General features: G+C 39.5%; 1 long non-coding RNA gene across 1 annotated transcript; it reads right to left on the bottom strand.

Annotated features, from left to right (window-relative positions):
• Positions 1-7,246: 7,246 nt before the first annotated feature.
• Positions 7,247-8,896, bottom strand: LOC124133137. The gene is made up of 3 exons (XR_006860898.2): positions 8,809-8,896; positions 8,286-8,409; positions 7,247-7,385 (listed from the first exon to the last, which is right to left on the bottom strand). It is a non-coding gene; the product is annotated as an uncharacterized LOC124133137 (long non-coding RNA).
• Between the last annotated feature and the right edge of the window lie 2,042 nt (positions 8,897-10,938).

The following is a 10,938-nucleotide window of genomic DNA, read 5'->3' as shown; positions in this document are numbered from 1 at the left end:
ATTAAATTGCTGTCTCCATAATTGGAAGAATAGGTTCCATGTCTCCCAAGATTACTATAAGAGCTGAGTGAGTGAGTATGGTTTTATGTCACTTTTAGCAATATTCCAGCAGTATCATGACGGGGACACCAGCAATGGGGAATCAAACCTGGTCCTTCAGTGAGGTGAGTAAATGCTTCAACTACTAGGCTACCCCACTGCCCCTTATAGAGAGGAAGAATGTAATAATACAATTAACAGTATAACAATCGACCAGTGGAGATCCATGTTAAAGTAGGTCTTGAGCAACCCTAAGCTTCAGCTTGTCCTAAGACGTGACTAATGGGATCCGGGGGTCAGGTTTGCCGATTTGGTTGTTGCGTGTCATTGTATCCCAATTATGTGGATTGATGCTCATGATCATCACTGGATTGTCTGGTCCAGACTCAATTATTTACAGACTGCCGTCATAAAGATGGAATATTGATGAGTGCGGCGTTAAACAACAAACAAAAACAAAAAAAATCAGTCAATCCAATGATTGACATCTATGCAATTGGGATACGATGACATGCATCAACCAAATCAGCGAGAATATCCACCCAGTCCCGTTAGTTGCCTCTTACAACAAGCCTGGGTTGGTGAAGATCTTCTTGCTTCCAGAGTGAGAGTATCGAGATGCATCCAACAATTGGTGAAGTGCTAAAACAAGCTCTGCTGTGATGAAAAACTTTTGTGGTAAACATGTGGGGAACATATCCAAATTTGACACATCACTGACAAAAATGACGTCCAATGCAATTCCCTATTTTGATTTGTGCCAGATGTTTCCATGTTTTTTCAGGTGAACTGACATGCCTTTGCATGTGTTTGTGATGGGCAGCACCAGTGGGGTAGGATACGCTCACCTTTCCGCGAAACACCTGGTATCATCATGATATCACTATTTGTAAGTGATTCATAAACACATGTTTATGATATAGTCAGAATCGTACAATGGACTCTATCTAGTTTTGGTAGAAATATCTTATGATTATGGAAAGGTTTTGTCATTTTCATCCAAATCTTATGAAGTAGAGTAAGTGAGTGAGTGAGTATGGTTTTACGCCGCTTTTAGCAATATTCCACCAATATCCTGGCTAGGGATACCAGAAATGGGCTTCACACATTGTACCCATGTCGGGAATCGAACCCGGGTCTTCGGCGTGATGAGCAAAAGCTTCAACCACTAGCCTCCCCAACCGCCCCCTTATGAAGTAGAAGTATCATATATTAATGATATTACTACAGAAACAGTAAACCACATGTACACCACATGAAATCAAACCATATACGGCATATCTTTGTCTTTCTTACACTGGAGACCACCCAACATGAAACTGGATGTTCTAGTTCTCATGGCTTTAGTAATCAATCCATTTGTCTTAAAGTGCATGGTGATATTTTTAATAAAATTAGAAAATAACCGAAAAAGAAGCAACGCAGCTCTACCCAAACGGCAGCGTGAGTTCAGATACATGTAGACTAATGAGACCCATCTCTTTCTTCACAGCCCCATCTGCATGTGGGAGGTTTGTTTGTTCAAGCTCAGTCCACATGGGGCAACAGAAAGCCAGGCGCTTCCAACATGCACCGAATCAACAACACAAGCCATCAACAGGTTGTTGTCTGGGCTAATTCTATCAACCACAGTGTTGTCCTACTCGATCAGCTCTGGCACTGCAGGCACCAGGTCCCGGCAATTGGGCAGGAGGCTTGGTAGACTTCCCCCATCAATGTTACAGGGCTTGCTTCCAATTGTAGCCAATTAACCAAAGTCACCATGACCTTGAGATTCAGAAGGGATAAAATTAAACTTGCCCTTCCAGACACCTGCTTCAAATTACAATTTCGCTATTTGTACCTCGAGACATGTCCCAAAGCACATATCCTTATGCAGTTAAAGGGCATGTACACTTTAATTTTAAACTATGCAATAAATTGGCAGTATGTACTTAAATATTAACCACAGTTGTGTCAAAGGTCAATTACTCCAGAGTGTCACTAAGATACTAATATCACATTATGTAAGGCCAGGCCAATTTATTTTTTTGCAGCCTGCTGCAATAGGTCTGGATCTAACAAAGCAGGGAGTTTGACTGTAAGCACCGATCAATGCCATTGGGGTCCAGAACACCATCCAATCTGTCTGCTGAAAGAACAAGCTACACTTCCACATGGTTGACAACGAAGTAAGTATTTTCGTGAATGAGTGAATGAGTTGGTTTTGATATTGATTTAAACTGAGTATTCAAGTTATATCAATTAACTGTGGCTGAAGGGGTCATTGTCGGAAAAGGTACTACAGAAATGCACCCTAGCCAAAATCAAACTACAGAAACATACCTGGTACCTTAAACGGTGGAGAAGCCCATATTCCCCAACCCAAAAACAAAACCAGTTCATGTTGTTGCCGTTCGCCTAATTACGATTGTATGTGTGCATCGCAGAATATGGCCAGAATATTAGATTAATGTACGTAAGTCATAGTGTATGATCGTTTTATATACGCTCAAATGCAGCTTAAGAATGTTGATTTTAACTGTGTGTGGCATACAGGAAGTGACAAATACCTTAAGAACTGGTTACGCGCTTTGCGCCCTGCGGCGGAATTGAGTCATCCTAAGGTCATCCATTTCTGTATTTTGATTTTGGCTAGGGTACATTTCTGTAGTACCTGTGCCGACAACTACTCCTTCAGTTATACTGTGGGAAGAATGCTTTAAGCGAAGCAGATATCAGAATTCGCCATGTTGGTGAAACCCACAAACACGGGTATGGTGCTGACAAACCTAGAAACATACTCGGGATTTGCACACGATGATGGACTTCTAGCAAGCCCACAGTGAATTGCGGCACCTCAGATGACTGGGACACCCAAGCCCCCATTGTCCAAGTGAACACAAGTAATTGAGTTATTTAGGCTTCATATTGGTCTTAGGAGTTTATCAGTCATTTCAAAATGGTCAGTTTGGGGAAGAAAGTCAAAGCGGACATTGTCTGGCAGTGTTCAGAGCAAACGATCATACACTGAGTGAATCAAGGACTCAAACCCAGTGTCTGAAATAAATGCTTGCCTGCCTGCCCGTGGCTGCTAACCTTTGTGTTGAGCTGCATGAAATTGCCAGGTCTAAACAAGAGCTCACCTCATTAGCCCATTCATGTAGTTCTCTATACTATGGCTGCCACCAGTGAAAGCTCCCCATTGTGATAGGTGTCCACAACCATGCTTGGAGTTGAACTCACAACCGACTGACCGTTATGTTCACAAACAAGTGACGGCTGCCGTCATGCCAAATACACTTACCCCGTTTAAATTATTTTCTTTGTTTGTCAATTGAATTTCTATTTCATTTCAACTATCATGTCATCGGTATAGTAACAATGTAAGGGGGAAGTTGGGTTATTTTCCGTCAGACTGCAATTTCGAACCAATCTGATTAAACAAACAAAAAGGTAAACCGATTTCAGAAATCAGGTCAAACAAATTCATTATGATGGCATTCCTAAAGACATAAACAAAAATATAAACATTACTACATTTGGAGTTAGAGGGCAAATTTCAAGATTCTTGTAATGGCCGCTTACACACTGAGGGCAGCAATGTTACTGAGAGTGTAACGAAGGTGTCACACACTGCAAAGGAACTTGCGGTTTAAACTGTACAGGGACTCGACTCTTCATTCTGAGCTGTGGATTAGATTTCACTTTCAACACTTAATAAGACACTTATCATGAGCATGTGTTTATGAATCACTATCAAACAGTGATGATTCCAGGTGTTTTCGCGAAAAAGTGAGCTTATCCTGCCCCATTGGTGGCACCCATAACAAACACATGCAAAGGCAAGTCAGTTGTTCACCTGAAGAAACACTTGAACATATGGTACACGTCTAAATAGGAAATTTTTGAAAGCTTTACTGAGGCCTTGAATGTTGTAACCTTGATCAAACAACTTCTTAGCAAGAATGCCACATGTCTGCTGGCAAATTTTATTTCATTTGGATATACAAGGTGTCCTTTTCAAAGTCATAACAGTAATTAGAGTTCCAGGCTGGAAATGATTCTTGTCACTCGTGGACTTCTTATAACAACAGAGTGAGTGAGTGAGTGAAGTTTTACACCGCTTTTAGTAATATTCCAGCAATATCCCATTGGAGACACCAGAAAATGTCTGAGATTCACATATTGTATCCAGGCTGTAAATAACCGAGTCTGGACAAGACAGTTCAGTGACTGACATCATGAACATCGATCCACGCAGTTGGGATCGATGACATGCATAAACTAACTCAGCGAGCATATAGTAAAGATCATGGGATCCTTGCACTCCAAAGGAATGCAACTCTCCACATCTGCCCTACTCATACCCCACAAAAACCAGATCCACAATATTTGTATATTTTTCCAATAGCATATCAACACCAAAAGTTGACCACTACAACCAGACAATATCAACAGTCAGCTATATGAAGGCAAGTTTTGGTCCAAACTCATACCAATTATGCCATTTTCAAAACTTCTGAGCACGAAATATCCAAAATACTTCCCGATCAATACAAGTATTTCTGCTACTGGTCTTAATTGACTAAGTGTGAGATGTATTGCTAGGAAGGTGAGCAATAGTGGCTTTGTATAGAGTATCACACATGAAGCTAGTGAGACGACCAGCAGTAATTGGCTTGTCCGTGATCGCTGTGGTCTCCCCATATCTATGGCTGCGGCAGCCCACGACAGCTTGCTTGAAGGCTGGTTTGCGATGATCATACAACTTGGTGGTATTCCCGACAGGAAGTCATTATAGTGAGTGTCATCACCACAGAGGCCACCAGGGGGAGCCTTACATGGGACAGAGTTAATACTAGAACGGTTTCATATAATACCTTTTTGTTAAAATGCACTTTGAAAATGTGCCAGTTTTTCTTCACCAATTAGCTTTTCCTCAAGTGAGTGGTGATATACGAAATGATTCCCTACCCTGATGCCGGAGTTGGTCTTTCATCAAGGTCTTTATAACATCAACACTGAGACAGCTATCTGCCTGTAACTATTCACGATTGAGGTGTACATCCTGGTTTCGACAATTAATTGATTTTATTCGCCATCACTATTGACTAAACCTCCTGCCAAGCATAAGATCCCTTTTTCTCTACTTCCTTCAAGGAATCGCAAAGGTCACACCAACACCGAATCTATTGCACAGTAAGACATTGTTTTTATCCAAGGATTCTTCCTAATTCGGGAACAGAAGAAATTGAGGGTTCCATTCCACTCGAGTTCAAAGGAATGAATCATTAATTTTATTCAAAGACAAAATTTATCTAATAATCACTTGAGGAGCCAAGTTGTAATTTCTTTGGAATCCATCCAACAACACAAATCACCAGTCACAATAACTAAAAGCATCAAGAACCTGATCACCATAATGAGATGTAATTTCAGGTTTTAATTTTACGTTAAACGGCAAGGAGTTTACGTCCAGCACGAGGAAGGCGGTAACTATAAAAGCAATACTGCCATTAAAATTATACCCCCTCTAACCACACAACCATTTTGGCCAGTGAATCAACATTAAGCTGTCACATTGTAAGTGGGGTTTGGAGAGTGATGGAGCGTTACACAAAGAATACGAGTAAAGGAAATCCTTTTGTTCCTTCATACATGTTGTTCTCAGAAACCTGAACGAGTTAGGTATGTAATGTATTTGTGAACATGGCTGTACGTTGATTTTGAGGTATTTCAGCCATCACACCAAGGACACCAAAATTGGGCTTAATACATGTGTCCATGTAGGAATCAAACCCAGGTCTGCGGTGTGATAAGCGCATGCTTACACCTGTGGGCTACATTCGTGACCAACTCGTGTTATTCCGGGACAAGCCGAATAGCGACTCGTGCCGCTCTCATGGCCATTTTTGCGACCGGGTTCCGTCTTAGCGCAAACGGGCATACCCAAAACAATTGTCAACTCGGTGCGTAATAGTTCACATATTATTTCCCAATGTATTATATATATTTCAGATGCAATTTAAAGCACATCAGGATGTGCGGAATTATACGGTTTGATTAAACACATTTAACTGTGTCTTTGGTTTATTTTTAGATGCAAGACATATGTAAAATCAAAAATTATTTCCGAGGGATTCTTTGACGAAGAACTTGAAATCATACGCGCATTCTGATTGGTTTGTCGTATTTTCGCACATAACATTCATCGATAGGGGGACGAGTCTTCTTGTAGGTTACGGAAAGGGGCGAGTGGTGACGAATGCTGTGGGCTACTCCACAATAATGAATCAAATGGACATAGGATTAGTGATCAGGTTGCATAACCCTGCAGAAGGTGAACCAATTATTAGCCGTTTTGGTAGGACAGGACATGCTTACACCTGGTGTCAACACTGGTTTTCAGTGATCCATTTATATAATTTTCACAACTATTTCGCCCCTTACACTTAATGTAATCTGTTTATTGCACTTATATACCAACGTTTTTTGCTACTTGTACTAATCTTGACTTAAGTGCTAGCCAAGTGAGATACCATGCAGCAGTTTAACATGGATACCCCACTCAGACTGTATACGGACTCCGAGCTGACCAGTCCTACATATTTCATCCCCTCAATGCCGAACACCAGACAGGGTAACATCAATTTAAGTGCCATCTTTTGGTATAACATGGGGATCAAACTACCAACCTTCCTCTCTTCTTGATGACACTATCAACTAGACAACAGAGACAGTCATAAATTGTGATCACCCAATCATCGTTATAATCATAAATCTTACAAACTACCATGAACCTGATCAGTTCTGCAATACCAATGAAGAAAAACTTTAAGCTTAATATTTACTGTTGACCAAAAAAGACAACATTTCTTCACTTTGAAAATTAGACCATTTTACTCCCTCCTCATTTCTTCAAGAGAAAGGAAGAGAGAAAAGCAGAAAAGCCATGAAGATGTGAACTGAATATAAATGATCAACAGATACCACTATATCACTGCAAAACATTTTATGTAATACATCCTTTAAGGAGCAAGCTATTTCAACTAAAAGATTAAAAAAACCTACAAAATGTGCTGGTTTTTCCTTACAAATGAACAGAGAGAAATCACTCGGACGCATGCCAATGTTAAAGAGTGCCAGTCTTCATATAAAACACTGTGCTGTAGATTCTTCAGAGTACAGTAAATTTTACTGAGAGCAGTGATTAAATGAAGTTCCCCACAACACAGAGAAGCAACATAATGGGAGGGTTCCTGTTCTTCTGTCCTCATTTCCCTGAACTGAAATAAGTCTCCCTTTTCCTTTCTCATCATCGGAGGAAGATGTTTTGCAATACCTTATCTTCTAAGCGACATCAGCTGAAAAAGTCGAGGACCTGATTTACGCAGCCTTCCAGGCTTCACAGCAGACAAAACCCTCCTGCCTAACAGTTTAGTTTATCGCCATGTTTTTCTGAAAACAAAATCATTTAGAAACCCAACAAGAACTATGTTTTCTACCTTAACCTTTCAAAAATTCGTTCCTTTACAAATCTTTGAAACTTAATTCTGCAAAACATGAAGAGCAAAAACACTAAATCTCCCTCTTCTAAATCAACAAGAAGCAATTTCCAGTTCTTTGAAATGTAAAAGGTCACATGCTTTAGTCTTCGCAGATTGCCTACAGCAGGCTGAAGGTTGATATGGTGTAAAAAGAAAAGCAAAACAAAGACATCCGTCACAAAACTTCATCACCAAATTTCAATCAATAAGTCGTCTCTATTGTCCATTATGCGACTAACCTGGGGTGGTCAATTAAAGATTTGATCACTCTGAGACGATGCAAGGTAGCTTCAAAGGGGAACAATATGAGACATTATAATCAACATGTAATGGCAATGTATCAGCATTTATAGCCCCTTAATGAAGCTCTATTGCCTGTCAATGATGCACCATCAGCGCCAAGGAATGCCCTTGGCACCACAGGAAATAAACGTGTCATATATCACGCTTATTATGTGTAATTTCCTAATGCCTGTCCATATGTACACTTTCATTATAGAATAGCCCAAAGATACACTGCTCGACCTGAGCTTCTGGCTATGATAAATGTTTGTCAAGTGTCTTGTGTGTGTCTGATCACATTAATGTGGCAATAATAGCGTGATAATGACCATGTGGACACATATCAGTGTGTTCCCACTGTTCAAGCCCCTGTAGCAGCTATGGCAGAGGCCAGCAGTAATGGTGTAACAGAAAAACTGATTTATGTATACTCACTCAATGATCGTCCGTGATGGCTCCGTTGTAGAGTCATGCCCGGACAGCGTTACTGGGTGAGCAGCTTACATAGCATGCAGCCATTGTCCAGGGTTTGGGATAGAGGGAGGACAGATTCATGTACCTGGGTGAACAGCATGAATACACTATCTAATCATTTCGCTTCATCCAAAAATAAAAAATCCAATTTAATTTATTTTTGTATTTCATCAAAATGGTAGGTGTGTTCGTCATAAATGTTTTTTACTGTATTTCAGATCGGTGGAATAAAAAACACAGTTTTGCATTTTCATATTTCAATCTCTTGGTGATCTCTTGCAGATTCCTAAATTTTTAAAAAAGGTCTAGCTGCAGTGATGTTAATATCCTAGGATACCAAATAGAATCAATGAATGATTGACACGTGGGGTTTATTGATGAAAAAATAATATCCCGAGCCACAATTTCAAGTAAAATTGTGACAATGTATCCCAGTTGTAATGTAACAGGAAAACAAAGGCTTTTTGATAAATTTTCAATGTACCTTTTTTTCTCCTTGATCATGTATTTGGAATACTTGGCAGTCTGTAAGACCACCTGGAGCACAGTGAAGATGCTACACACTTCCATGAAAGAAAACAGTTTGATAAATGTCAAATTCTTAAAAAACATATCAGTGCCTGATATAATATAGGTATTAGGTGCCTGATATAGACAAACTGTTCATAATTTATAGATTAATCTTGCCAAAAAAGTCATCCAAAAGATAACATGAGGCAAGTGAGCAACATAACTGCCTTCCTCAAAAAAGAATTCTGTGTTCACAAAAATTCACAGATGCAGAATGCACACTACTTGCCTATTTTAATCTGGCCCACAATTGTATAAAATTATTGTATTCATTAACCGTAACAATTTCAACATTTGCTTTGAAAAAAATGTCAAAGAAATATATCAAGTCTGGACCAGTCAATCCATTGATTGATATCATGAGCATCAATCTACGGAACTGGAAAACGATGCAAGCATCAACCAAGTCAACATGCCGGATCTCGTTAGCCACCTCTTACAACAAGCATGGGTTGCTGAAGACCTACTCTAACCCAGACCTTCACGTGTATCAGGTGAATATCACTGAAATGTTGCTACAAACTATAAAGAAGTTGTTACCCATAAAAAAAATCCTATCACCATTAGTGAAAATAAATATTATACAAGGGATTCATTTATTGTCTATCTTTCAACTGATCTGGCTTCATACATCAGCCTCACAGGCATAACAAACCTCCTTCAGATAAACTATAAAAACTGACAACCCATCGAGGTCACCCTTCAGAGTCGACCTCTGTCACGACAGCAAATGGCACCATAAATGTTATCATCTATTGAGAAATGAAAGCAAAATGATCTGGCAACAAGATGTTGATCAATTAGCTTTTTCCTTCTCCTACTGGAGAAACCGAAGCTCTTATTTTGTAACCAGGTAACGTACATAAACTGAAGCAGTCTAACGAAGACCTATACAAATTTTATATCTCAACCATCTTTTATCTCAACCCTTCAGCATTACATTCATCGATTATATTTCTCTACCTCAATAAACTTGCCAGAGAAAACAGACAACTTGCCTTATTGAAGGCATTTTTATGACAAACTTACAACACAAACCTATTCAGTTATACCACACAATAAAAAATGAGCTTGGTCAATTAAAACGTTTGTAATCGGAGAATTCTGACAATTTGAAAATAAGCACAGCCATCAAATAGTAGGATGTGAATGTCGAGTTAGTTCCTTTGATGGTAGCTTTCAAGCAGGAGTAGGAGATGGCGTTCTCTTGTCATTAAGTCATCTATTTGTGTTGATCATGAGCCGGTCTTTGCTTTATATACAATCAATTGTTTTTATCATCGCGGCATCACAGTCACAGTCATTCATGTGCAAGAATCACATCCACAAACATAAAACCTACATTCAGAGAAAAAGTCCAATCAAAAGGCGATTTATTCTCAGAAAATTCAATAAGAATATGCGATAAAATCTGGCAGCAAAAAGCCTCATAAAAGCTGTCAATGCATTTGATGGAGTTGGTTGAACGAAGGGCAATGGTACTGCCTTGCTGAGGACGACACAAGACCGCAGAGCTGAAACACCACCACCACGGCTTCTTATCCAGTTTACAGGGTCATGATCTCAACATGAACAAAATACAAGCGGCATTCATCGCTGCACAACAAGATGACAACTGTGATAAGACATGTTTCGCAAAGGAACCCAAACAAGCTTCCTTCTACAAACATTACTTGCTTATGGGGCTGAATATAATATTCTAGGGGAGAGGGGGGAGGGGAATGGGGAATATTTGAATATTTATTATGTCATGGCTTCAAAACATGACACTATCATCTCTGAAATGAATAGCAAAAGAAACATTTTGGTTACAACTAAACTTTATTTTTCAGAACATCCAATATGTCCAGTAAATGATTTATTTTGGTTGTAATCCTAGCGACAATATTCTTCCATTTATGGGAACAGATAAACCTATGCATCTTCTCTCTCCTCTCCACCCCACCCCTCCCGAATAAAAGGTTAACCCCTTATGACAAGGCAGTTAGACAAAGATCTAGTCTCTGAAATGAAACGAAAATATTTTACAAACAAACAGTTATCT

The sequence above is a fragment of the Haliotis rufescens genome, unplaced genomic scaffold, assembly GCF_023055435.1.
Source record: "Haliotis rufescens isolate VD_foot unplaced genomic scaffold, xgHalRufe1.0.p SCAF_23, whole genome shotgun sequence".
NCBI classification, from domain to species: domain Eukaryota; kingdom Metazoa; phylum Mollusca; class Gastropoda; order Lepetellida; family Haliotidae; genus Haliotis; species Haliotis rufescens.
This window is presented reverse-complemented; position numbering and strand designations above follow the sequence as displayed.